The 11,825-nt window shown below is 44.5% G+C and overlaps 1 long non-coding RNA gene across 1 annotated transcript; it reads right to left on the bottom strand.

Annotated features, from left to right (window-relative positions):
* Positions 1-721: 721 nt before the first annotated feature.
* On the bottom strand, positions 722-11,410 carry LOC308464696. The gene is made up of 2 exons (XR_013980130.1): positions 9,569-11,410; positions 722-1,094 (listed from the first exon to the last, which is right to left on the bottom strand). It is a non-coding gene; the product is annotated as an uncharacterized lncRNA (long non-coding RNA).
* Between the last annotated feature and the right edge of the window lie 415 nt (positions 11,411-11,825).

Below are 11,825 nucleotides of genomic sequence, written 5' to 3' on the forward strand. Positions count from 1 at the left end.
AAATATGAGGCAAGTTAGAAGACATTTCTTTATTCCTAACCAACTAATTTTGAAAAAAGAACTTCACTGCAGCGCTCCCTGCTGAGAGGGTGAGCTACAAGTGAACGGCATGGCCACAAGGGGGAGCCATGGCGCTGACAGAAACAGACCATTGCAAACGTAAATGACAGCTAAATCTCAAGATCTTGATATCGCCTTTCAAATAATGAATTTTCCCTCCGGTATTTACACCTAACGTGACTGACTCCTAATAAGGGGTCCCAAAAGGCCTTCTTGGGGGAATCATTGCAGAGTGGTGACAAACACCCTGATCCCCCTTACATCTTTTAAATTTCTTAAAAACCATTAAGAAATTCCCAAGTACAGTGGTACCTCGGGTTAAGTACTTAATTCGTTCCAGAGGTCCGTTCTTAACCTGAAACTGTTCTTAACCCGAAGCACCACTTTAGCTAATTGGGCCTCCTGCTGCCGCCGCGCCACTGGAGCACGATTTCTGTTCTCATCTTGAAGCAAAGTTCTTAACCTGAGGTAATATTTCTGGGTTAGCGGAGTCTGTAACCTAAAGCGTATGTAACCTGAATCGTCTGTAACCCAAGATACCACTGTATGTGTTAGAGCATATATTCAGGGTTGTTGATATAGCTTAGGGCCTTAGGATTACATAAAGTGGAAGGGGAGCGTGGTCTGGAGCAGGCTGAAGAAAAAGTACATCCTGAAAATCTCACTGTTCATTTCTTTATTAAAAAAAACAAGTTTCTAGTCCTTATGGATGCAAAAATATGCTTAGAAGTGAGTTAGCAATGCATTCTGAAATCTCAGGATCCAGTAAAATGTGTCTAAATTATAGTTACCAGTAGCTGGGAAGGGGGTGAATTTGAAATTTTAGAAGCACAGGACCCCCTTCAGACTGGTGTTTTTCTTTTGTCGTTTTTTTCATTGGCACAGTAATAGTGCATTAGTGGTGGATTTGTACTGCAATCTCCACATGCTATTCTGCTTTCTTGGTTGTTCTGCAATGCTTCCCCGATGTCACTGCATTATTGTGATCTTGGAGGGTCACTCTTGCACCATAGCAAGACAAAACGCACACATCTCTGCAACATTGGTGTAAAAAAAAAAAGTTACAGGATTACAGCAAGAAGTTACAGGACATGCATTGATTGGAAATGAAACAGCAGGTTTCTGCCCCAAAACTTTTGCCCCCAAACAATATTGAAAGCAGGATCGCATATGTCATCGCCCAATGTCATCAAGAGCGCAGAGCATAAAAAAGCAAAACAAATGAGACACCAGGAGGGCAGAATTAATTGTTCAAAGTTCGATGGAAGTTTTGCAACTTGCTGAAATTGCATCCATTGTTACAGGTCGCAGAATCCAGCTGTTCTGTGTGCAGAATGTTAATTTGGCATAGATAGATAGACAGATAGATAGAGTGACCAGATGCAAAAAGGAGGAGCAGTTTCTCTCCCCCCCCCCCATTTCTTTGATGCTTTTATAGCAGAGGAAGTTTCCAAAGGTCATAGATGCCTTTTATCAGGACAAACCTGCCTGCTAAAATTCCCTCTTCTCCACAAAGCTACTGGAGCCACATTCTTTAAAAGCACCAGAGGTGGTGACTTCCATCGCATTGTCATTATTTATTACATTTATTAATCATCTACTACATAAATTGTCATGAAGTGGCTTACAGTTGCTAAAAGCCAAGGAAACATACACTTTCACAAGTGTAAACAATCATAAAAACCAGTATTGTTTACTAAAAGTATTCACCATGAAGTATTAGAGAGAAAGACAATTCCTACCTTGCCCTACAAAAAGACGAACACTGTAACAAGAAAGATCATCGTGCCATATGATCCTAATTAAATGCCAAATTCCTGGCTAAACAGGAACCTCTTTGCCTGGCGCCTAAAACTTGCTAATGCTATCGCCAGGAGTACCTCCCTGGGGAGAGAATTCCACAGACAGGGCTCCATCGCTGAAAGTCACAGTCCTGCTTCTAGATTTTTAAGAGCTAGCATAAAGGAAACAGAGAAGCATAAAGGAAACAGAGAAGCATCGAGATGGCTGCTGCATTAAGCGGAACGAAACACTGTGGCCTGACCCCCCCCCCCCGACCATTTTTGTGGCTTTATTTTCGCAGGAGAAGGCCTTCGGTCATTACAGAGGTTTAACACGTGAGATCCAAATGTTATCTTGGCATGTTGTGCTGAAGAGGTCAAGCAAACAGCCTTGTTTTAAACTGGCAGAATCAAATTTCGGAATCAATTACCTTCGCTGTCTTTTTGCTTTTACCCAGCCTTCCAGAAAGCTGCCTTGTCCCTTGTCCCCAGGGATAGCTGTGTGCGTATTAAAATTTTCAGATGAGACCCTTCTCTGACTTCCATCGGCAGGGGGAGTTAGTCACATAGCCACAAGTGAAAGGGCCTTTTCGGTGGCTGCACCAATTTAGCTGTGAGGCCTGGGAGACCTGCTCCTTGCCTTGTAGGCCTTTTCTACCTGGCCTGGGTGAGGCCCTGATTGACTTCAGCTACAAAAGCTGAGGCTGCTGAACAGACTCTTGGGCTGGGGTATTGTTTAGTGGAGGGGGTGTTTAATTTTAGATTTAGTGATTTATGTGGAAACTTTTCAGTTTGGTTGCATGTTTTTAAATGTTTTATTTATTGTTTATGACTATTTTTGTTATGTTGCAGTTATGTATTTTTGCCATGTTGCAAGCTGCCTTGAGCATGGTTTGAACTATGGAAAGGGAGCATACAAATAAAATTATGTATGTGTGCATGCATGCGCCATGTCTTTGGATTTTTACGTTTCTCCCAGAATGGAAGGATACTGGAGACGAGAAGACGTAAGAGTTCACTGCAGATTATAGAATGCAGAAGTATCTTCTGTTCTTCAAAAAAGAAAGAGCAAGAAATCCTTCTCAGGCTGAAATCTACTCCACCACACACAAACACACACAGAGCTCAGCACAGGATCCTTCCCTGGTACAAGAACACAAGCTAAAAATCAAATTTGCATGAGAGGGTATGTGTACAGTCATCATTCACAGGACATAGAGTTACCTGGAATTAACATGAGTTGCAGAAATGATTCCTTGAGCTCTCCTGTGACACGACCTTAAAAGTGTAATTTCAGCAACTACCATTTTCCAAAGATTTGGATTTCAGTTACTAAAGAATACCCAGAATTGGCAAGCAAAACCATCACCCACCTGCTGCCATTTGGCATCTTTCTGAGCAAGGCTCCTCAACAACACTGACATTCAAAATAAAAAATAATAATAATAAAAGTTTAGCCTTATGCAATGAGTTGCAAGTTAACCTGATATCACCCCTCAATGGAATGAAATCTGGAAGAATTAACTTGCCCAGGAGTCTCATCAAAAATGTCCTTTGGAAATAATAATAAACCACTGGTTTTCAATAGCTTAGCTTTTTGATTAAGATCAAGTGTAAAAATCACGGGTTTTCATTTGTAGTGTGAATGCTAAAGCGGAGCTATGTATATTGCTTTGTGAATTTCCTTTTTAGGATTAATAATGTGCCTTATCAGCGCTGTTAAGTATAAAACAAAAATGAATATGTGACAGTTTCATGTTGCAGGTTGGGAGTCAGAGGTCGGTCTGGAGCAGTTGAAGACTTTGCAAGCTATTCAGAAAAGACTGAAGGTGGCTGCATCATGATATCAAGGTGGCTCCTTCCAATGCCATTGAGTCTGGTTTGCTTGTCATAAGAGGTATTTATAGGAGTGTCTATAGCAAATGAACCCCTAGGGAGTTTTGGCTTATGGCTCTGCCAATGCCTTGTGCAGAGAGAACGGTAGAATGGCCAACCCAAATAACCCCCTGTGAGCTTTATTTTCCTATCCCTTGTTGCTTTGAGCTCAGCTTTCAGGGCGAGGGGAGTGCTTGTTATCCACACCACGTTGCCAAGACTTTGAAGGCGAAGAGGAGAGGGCTAGGTGCACGCAGCAGTGAAACAGACACTCAGTTTGTGTTTGTGTCCATGTGTGAGAGATAGTGTTTGGCTCCTTCCTCGCCACAGGGCATCCAGTCACAGGAAGGCTTCTCAGTAGGGTTGCCTGCCCCCCTCTGTATATAAGCTGGCCTCATCATAATTTTAAGTGTGCTGTTTCCAGAATTTCACAGAGCTAAGGGTGGACACTGATGGGAGCTTGCAGATTAAGAAAAGGGAACACCATTTCCCCATAAGAACACAGGAAACTGCCTTATACTGTGTCAGAGTCGGACCATTAATCTAGCTAGGTCAGTACTGTCTACACCAGTGGTATTCAACTGGTCCAGGCCCCAGACCCATCTCTGATTCCCAACCTGTACCATGAGACCCACTTTCACATATAGTCATACCTCGGGATAAATATGCTTCAGGGTAAGTATTTTCAGGTTGCGCTCCACGGCGACCCGGAAGTAACAGAGCGCGTTACTTCCGGGTTTCGCTGCTCGCGCATGCGCAGATGGTCAAAATGACATCACGCGCATGCGCAGACGCACTGTCACGTCTTACGTTCTGTTTGGGATGCAAACGGAGCTCCGGAACGGATCCCATTCACATCCTGAGATACCACTGTATTCACTTTTGATTTAAATTTAATAGCACAAATAATTGATAAAAATGGTAAAATTTTATAGCCCAGACACCGCACGCAGTGTCCTTTGGTTTGGTCAGCCTTAGCTGGGGTCCAACATGGCAGCAGTGGCTTTGCTGTGACCCATCTTGGATTGCTGCACGACCCACCTGTACTTCCCAACCCACTGGCTGAAGATCTGTGGTCCACACTGATTGGCAGCAATGGTACTCAGGAGTTTCTAACCAGAAGTCTCCCCAAGCCCTAACCTAGAGATGCTGGGGATTGAACCTGGGACCTTCTGCATGCAAAGCAGGTGCTCTACCACTGAGCTACAGCTCTTCCCCTTAGTATCATCCTGCTATATGACTCTGCTGAGCCTGAAGGAAGGAGGCTTCTCTGCCAGACTGCTCACCCGTCCACATGCTATTCCTTAGTGCCTATGACGACTCACACAAGTGTTTAATTGCGGCACCTGATAGCCCCCTCCCCAGACCTAATAGGAACTGAGGAATTGCAGGCAGACAAGCTTACGTGTTATTAATAACCACATTTATTCCTAGCTGCGTATGTCCCGCTGTTAAGCCACGTTACCAAAGTGGCTTGCATTAAAAGATTAAAATACGCTAACAATAAAACACGCTAAAAATGGCCAATGAAAAATGCAGCTGTGTTAAATAAAACCGGCAGAAATCAAATTATCTATTTAGGGCAGCGTATCTGAAAGTTCAAAAGATGGAAAATAAAAAGGGATTATTTGGCTCGAGACTGCTGACCTGATTTTGGACATACCACCAAACTTCCAGAAAATGGGGATAGGGTGTGGGAATATCCTTTTCCTGCCCTGGTGCAGCAGGGATGGGTGACAAGATTTAAATCTAGGTCTTAGATCATTCGACAGATTCTTGCTCAAACTTTCAAAGCACCATCCTCCGGCAGCTATAAAACTCTGTACAACCCCACTGTTTAATTCACCCTTAACAGTAACTGATAGTGAATCTTGACCTTGTGTTTTTCAGAATAGCAACTGCAACGTGAGCCCAAGGTCGGCCGAGGTTTTTTTTTGCTGCTGTAAGCACATTGTTAAAGTTTTGCCTTCACCCAAATCCAGAGCTCACTGACATACTGTTTTTCCATCTCCATTTTTAATTTGGTCATAAGAAGAGCCTGGCTGCTGGGTCAGAACAAAAGCCCATTTAGTGCAGCATCTGTTTCCCATAGTGGCCAAGCCGATGCCTCTGGGCAGCCCACAAGCAGGGACGAAGAGCAAGAGCAAAGCCTGAAGGAAAGGGGCTTCTATCCTTTGGCAGCCCTCTTGGTTTCTACACAGGGAGCAGAAGAGGAGTGTGTGGGAAATTGCAGTCAAACATAACTATGCATGAGTGCTAGTTACTGCATGAAGGGGTTAAGATCATAGTGTAAGTCCTCCGAGGCCTGGCTGGATCACACTCCATCTCCTTCAGAGGAAAGGGTTGGCAAAGTGTTTATCACACGCCCCTCACCCTGGAAGAAAGGAAGTCAATCTCCCTCCCCTGTTCTTTCTCTCTCTGCACCATGTAACCAACAAAGGCGGATGAGTGTGAGCTTGCTCCCAAACTTAGAGCCTTTGTTTGGAACTGTATTTTCTACCCAATAGTATTTTGCCTGTGTTCTCCTTCCAGCTGCATGGAACAATGCATATATCAGACCTTTGAATCTGTAAAGAAAGCATTTTAAACTTACTTAACAGTGTGTGATCTGTTCAGTGCTAAGAGGGTACTGTTTCAGCGGACTGAACAGGGTATCTAAGCAGGTTTAACAGCCTATTCTCATAATGCACAAGTTGCGACTTGATTTTAGACTCTGCTGGGGCTTTCTGTGTGCAAACCCCACATTTTGAAACTAGACACGCAGCTGGTTCTTTGGTTGTTCATCCACACATGTGATCCACAGGAATTCACACTGTATATTTAATTCCCTGCAAAGTGGGGTGCAGTAGATCCTGCCACCTGACACTAATGGGGTATGAACTAGCAATAACCAGCCTCTTTGGGTGAGAGGTCTTATAACAACTCTTAGCATCCTTAACAAACTACAGTTCCCATGATACTTTGTGGGGAGAGAGAGAGAGAGAGCCAGGACTGTTAAAAGTTGTATACAAGGGCTTTAAATGTACTTTTAGAAAGTTGGGAGATTCAGCCCCAGACTTCCTTCTTTGGGGCCCTGAGTCTCTTCTCTAGATGGTTGGTGAGGATCATAAATATCTTGCTGCTGTTCCTCCACTTTCCAAATGCAGGGGATACCCCCCCCATCAACTAATGCTAAGCTGCCTCTCTACACCTCCTTCTAAAAAGTAGGCACTCGTTCTTTTTCCAGGATATTTGCAGAGCCAAGGTAGGCTCCCCTGAAATATCGATATCCCAAGCATCTGCCCTAATTTACCACAATGTTTGTGCTAGCTCTGCATGTGCCTCTGTCGCCACTGACCCTTCCTTCCTACCACTGGGATTTGTATGGGCAATGCAGAAAGAATGAGACAGCCTCACCATAGGCACAGCACTTCTAAGCAGCAAGAACCGACAAGGGGGCACCAGCTATTAGTCATCATTAATAAGCCAAAGGCTTATTAGGCAATTAGCCACGGCTCTGTGGTTGTGCATTTGGAAACTAAGCTCCACCTTTGACCGCAAGCCTGTGCTTGGGTGGTAGGAGACCTCTGGTTGACCTGGCATTGCAGAAACAATGGTGGAAGTTGGCAATTTGGGAAATGCAAAATTCTTCTTCTTGTTGTTCTTCTTTTGAGCGGGAAAGCGAAAAAATACATATGTTTTCTCTGGATTGCCAATTGCCAGGAATAATAGTGCATAGAGAAGGAATGAAGGGGAAAGAGCCTGCTATGAGCAGAGGTTGTTTGTTCTGAGAGATGAAGGCATGTTGGATATTCCTGGAAGGGTTATTTAAAGAGCAGAAACATGGGCTTCTCCCTGTCTTGCTAACATTTAGCAGTTTGACAGCTCTGAAAGCAACTTACAGTCACTATTTAAAAACAGGATTTTAAAAATAATAATAGCATTACAGACAAAATGAGGAGGGGGAGGGACAGCCATGTTTACACCAGCTTGGGCTTCTTGGAGAAAAAGGTGGAAAATGAATGCCAAAAAATAAATACAATAAAATAGCAGCTTCAGTGAAAACCTCACTTCCCCAGCATCTCAGTCCCAACGGAATCTGAACTTTGTCTCTGGCAGCTGCTATTACTATTATTATTATTACTATTATTACTACTACGACTATTAAACATGTAATTTGTTTGTTATACAATGAACTTCTCCAAACGACTCACCACATTTTAAAGACCATAACCCCGAAGAAACAAATGCATTATAATAAACACACATGGTGAGATACCCAGTCACAGGTTTCGCAGTGTCATATGTTTAGTAGTTTGGCCCTCTTGGGTTTCCTTAGAAGACAGACAAGGTATGTCAAAAGCCACCCACTGGACCCGTCCAGCATACTGTGGGTTTCAGATTTGGAGCAAGATGAGTTCATCTTATGATAATCAGTGGACTACCTTCCTTACTTGTTTTAAGGCAGCGGTGGGATGCTTAAGGTTTGGAGGCCGAATACGGCCCTTTAAGCCACTGTCTGGCCCTTGAACCTCTTCCCATGTCCCACCCCTTACTGGCCCTGCATTGCTTGTCATGTGCTTTTGCCTGCTGCCTGGAATATGCCCTTGGAAACTAGCCCACTATATAAAGGGAGGGGGGATTTATCTGCCTACTTTTGCCTCTGGCCCTGTCCACCACTGGTATGCTGCCCCTAGAAGTTTGTTTGAGGTCCTCAGGATCTGTAGATTCTGAAGGGTATGTTGGGAAGTGGAAGCAATTTCTTTCCACGGGGGATCAACAGACCTCATTGTAAACATATCCATCACAAACTTGTGCCTGGAACATCTCGTGAATTTTTGCTCTACCCCCATAAAGCCTGTGCCTGTTTTGTCACTTGTGATCTTATCTTCTAAAGAACCACTTAAAAGAACTAGGGTCTCACATCTCAGCCTGAACCTGGTTCAGCTGTCTCGAAATCTGTGGCCTTATCAACCAACCCAGCATGTGAGGATATTCTGGGAGGCTTAAAATGGCCCCTGCACCCAGCAAAAGCAGGGATCTGTTTCCCCAGCAGCATCAAGACAGGAATCCCCACGGACAAAATACACAGCCTCTTCTTTCTTCTCCCTTTTCTTCCTTCGTGACTGCCATTTTGTGTGCTTACTAAGAAGGTCAAATGGCAAATAGTTTGCCAGCTCCTTTCAGTATTTTCGCTACCAGTTTGGTTTCACAGATTTTTGTTGAATAAACCCAAATATTTTAAACGTGGGGGAGGGTCCCCCCCCCATTTGACATTATCATCACCATCAAATTTTCGGTTGCCTTCTACACATATGCCTCAGTGAAAACAAAACAAGAACTCAAAAGTGTGCACAAAAATCAGCCAATACATTTAAAACAAAACCGAAACAATGCAAGAGAGACTCTCCTGGCAAAGACTCCTTTACCCAGCTGGGAAAGCCTGTCGGAACAAAAATGTATTCAGTTGTTTCCAGAAAGAGTGGATAGTGGCCACCTGCCATATCTCGACAAGAATGCTGCTCTACAGAACAGGGATAGCCACACTGCTCCATGTTATTATTATTATTATTATTATTATTATTATTTGCCCTCCTTTCATCCTAAGGTCCTTGGGCGGGTTACAACATTAAAACACAATATTAAAAACAGTTCAAAACAATTTACAATCACAAAAATCTGGTGGGAGGGTCCTAAAATGTATATGCCTCAAGTGTCAAAAGGTTATGACAGAGATCTTTGGAATTTGCAAGAGAAACTTTCCTGCATACTCCATAAGATGATCCTTTGCCCCACGAGGTGGCAAGAGCAGTCGGGCCCCACCCCTGACCCACCCAAAGCCATTGACTCCACCCCACAGACCCACCTCGTACCTCACTGGGTGCGGCTGAAAGAAGAGTTGACCAGCTGGATGATGTTATCAAGAGAGGCTGTTGAGTTTCTGTTTAGCACCAGACAGTTAGAAAAGAAGGCCTAAGTATTCAAAAGTCAGTTCCTATAAAGTTACAAGCAAAACCTAGACACCCTTGCTATTTATATGTTTGAACCCTTTTCCAGAGAAAGGTAGTTGCAAGGGATAGCCTTTCGCCCAGATGTAGAGCTGGGTCATGTCATCACCAAGGGGCAGCTTTCTGGTGTGGGTTGACTGTCTGGGCGGCGGGGAGTAGCCTGTTTGGGCGCTGTTAGAAATACATCATTTGTGGGATTCCATTATGTTTTGTTCTGTTACTTATTGTTTGTAAGCGCTTTGGGATTTGTTTGAATCAAATCAAATCTGAATAGTTCAATGTCCCTGATTCTCCCCCCCCCCCCAAAAAAAAAAACTCCTCAGGCCCACGCTACTTTGAAGGATAGTACAATAATGGCGCAACTGCTGAAATGCTATGTTCTAAACTGATGGGGTGAGTCAAGTCTAACCTACCTCGCAGGGCTGTTATGAAGATGAAACGGGACAGCCCCAAACAAATACCATTGAGCTTTGAATTGTGGTTGGGAATACTAATATGATAATATGAGGTGCTTTCTGATTTCTCCTGTGGTTTCCTCTCCCTTTGTATAGTCTAATGAGGACCAAGCAGCTCATCAGAACGAAGCAACATAATAGAAAGAGACAGATCTACCCCACCCCCCCATCCCCAACAGAGTCTCTTTCCCACAGCGGCTGGCTCTCCGCTCATATTTTATTCCAGTCACTTGTATTAGCATTAAGTAATGGAACAGAAGCTCCGTTTGTGTGTGAAAATCAATGTTTCACACAGTAGTGATTTGGCATCGTGGCTGAAGTGAGAACGTGGCCTGTGTATAACATTTATTGCAAATGGGCTTGCTTGTCTAGTTCCACATTTCAGATGGGCTCTCAGCAGGGATGGCAGATTAAAAGGCCAAGTGTTGTTATAATGCAAACACAGCAGTTCACCTGGGTACAGGGGGAGGTTTCTGAGACCAACAGTGACATCAAATGCCTCCTTATGTAAGGGATATTTGAGGCAACTGCTAAAGGAAGAGTGGTTTTGAACCCTGTTTGCTTTTGGTTGACCCTTCTCTCCAGAGAAATACAGCCCTGCACGGGACCTTGGGCGGCGGCGGGGGACGGGAGAAAGCGGCTGGGGTGGCAAAGCTTAAGTTCTTTTATTTAGTGTATACTTGGGGGTTTTGTGTCAGCGTCACTTGGGAAAGTTCTCTTTCTATTCACTTGTTATGTTTCCTTGGTGGTGAGAGAGGTTGAGGTGGGCTAGGGTGTGGTTGATCGTCTTTGGCTGGCTCAAGTGGGATTTGTTTGTGCGGGGGTGAGGGGGTTTGTTGGGTCAAGTTAGCCATATTGAATCATATGTTGTTGGTGGGTTATGAGCTCTTTCTAGTGTGAGTGGGCATAGGGCCAGTTCTGGGGTGTCTTCTAGTACCTGTTTACAGTAGTTATTTTGCTTATTTCTGGTATGACTGCGCACACTCCTTTTCTGACTGGGTCCTCGATTACTTGGCTTGGTGGGATCTGCTGGTTCAGACACAACATACAGTATGTCTGAGAAGGCCCCACAAAGGATCATGGGGAGGAGGTGCAAGGAAAAAACTGTTGTGTCCATGGTCCTGAATGGGGTAACTGTGTCCCTGAAGGACCAGGTGCGCAGCCTGGGAGTCATTTTGGACTCACAGCTGTCCATGGAGGCGCAGGTCAATTCTGTGTCCAGGGCAGCTGTTTACCAGCTCCATCTGGTATGCAGGCTGAGACCCTATCTGCCTGCAGATTGTCTCGCCAGAGTGGTGCATGCTGTAGTTATCTCTCGCTTGGATTACTGCAATGTGCTCTATGTGGGGCTACCTTTGCAGGTGACCCAGAAACTACAACTAATCCAGAATACGGCAGCTAGACTGGTGACTGGGAGCAGTTGCCGAGACCACATAACACCGGTCTTGAAAGATCTACATTGGCTCCCAGTACGTTTCCGAGCACAATTCAAAGTGTTGGTGTTGACCTTTAAAGCCCTAAACGGCCTCGGTCCAGTATACCTGAAGGAGCGTCTCCACCCCCATTGTTCTGCCTGGACACTGAGGTCCAGCACTGAGGGCCTTCTGGCGGTTCCCTCACTGTGAGAAGCCAAGTTACAGGGAACCAGGCAGAGGGCCTTCTCAGTA

The sequence above is a fragment of the Podarcis pityusensis genome, assembly GCF_964106645.2.
Source record: "Podarcis pityusensis genome assembly, chromosome: 15".
Taxonomy (NCBI): Eukaryota; Metazoa; Chordata; class Lepidosauria; order Squamata; family Lacertidae; genus Podarcis; species Podarcis pityusensis.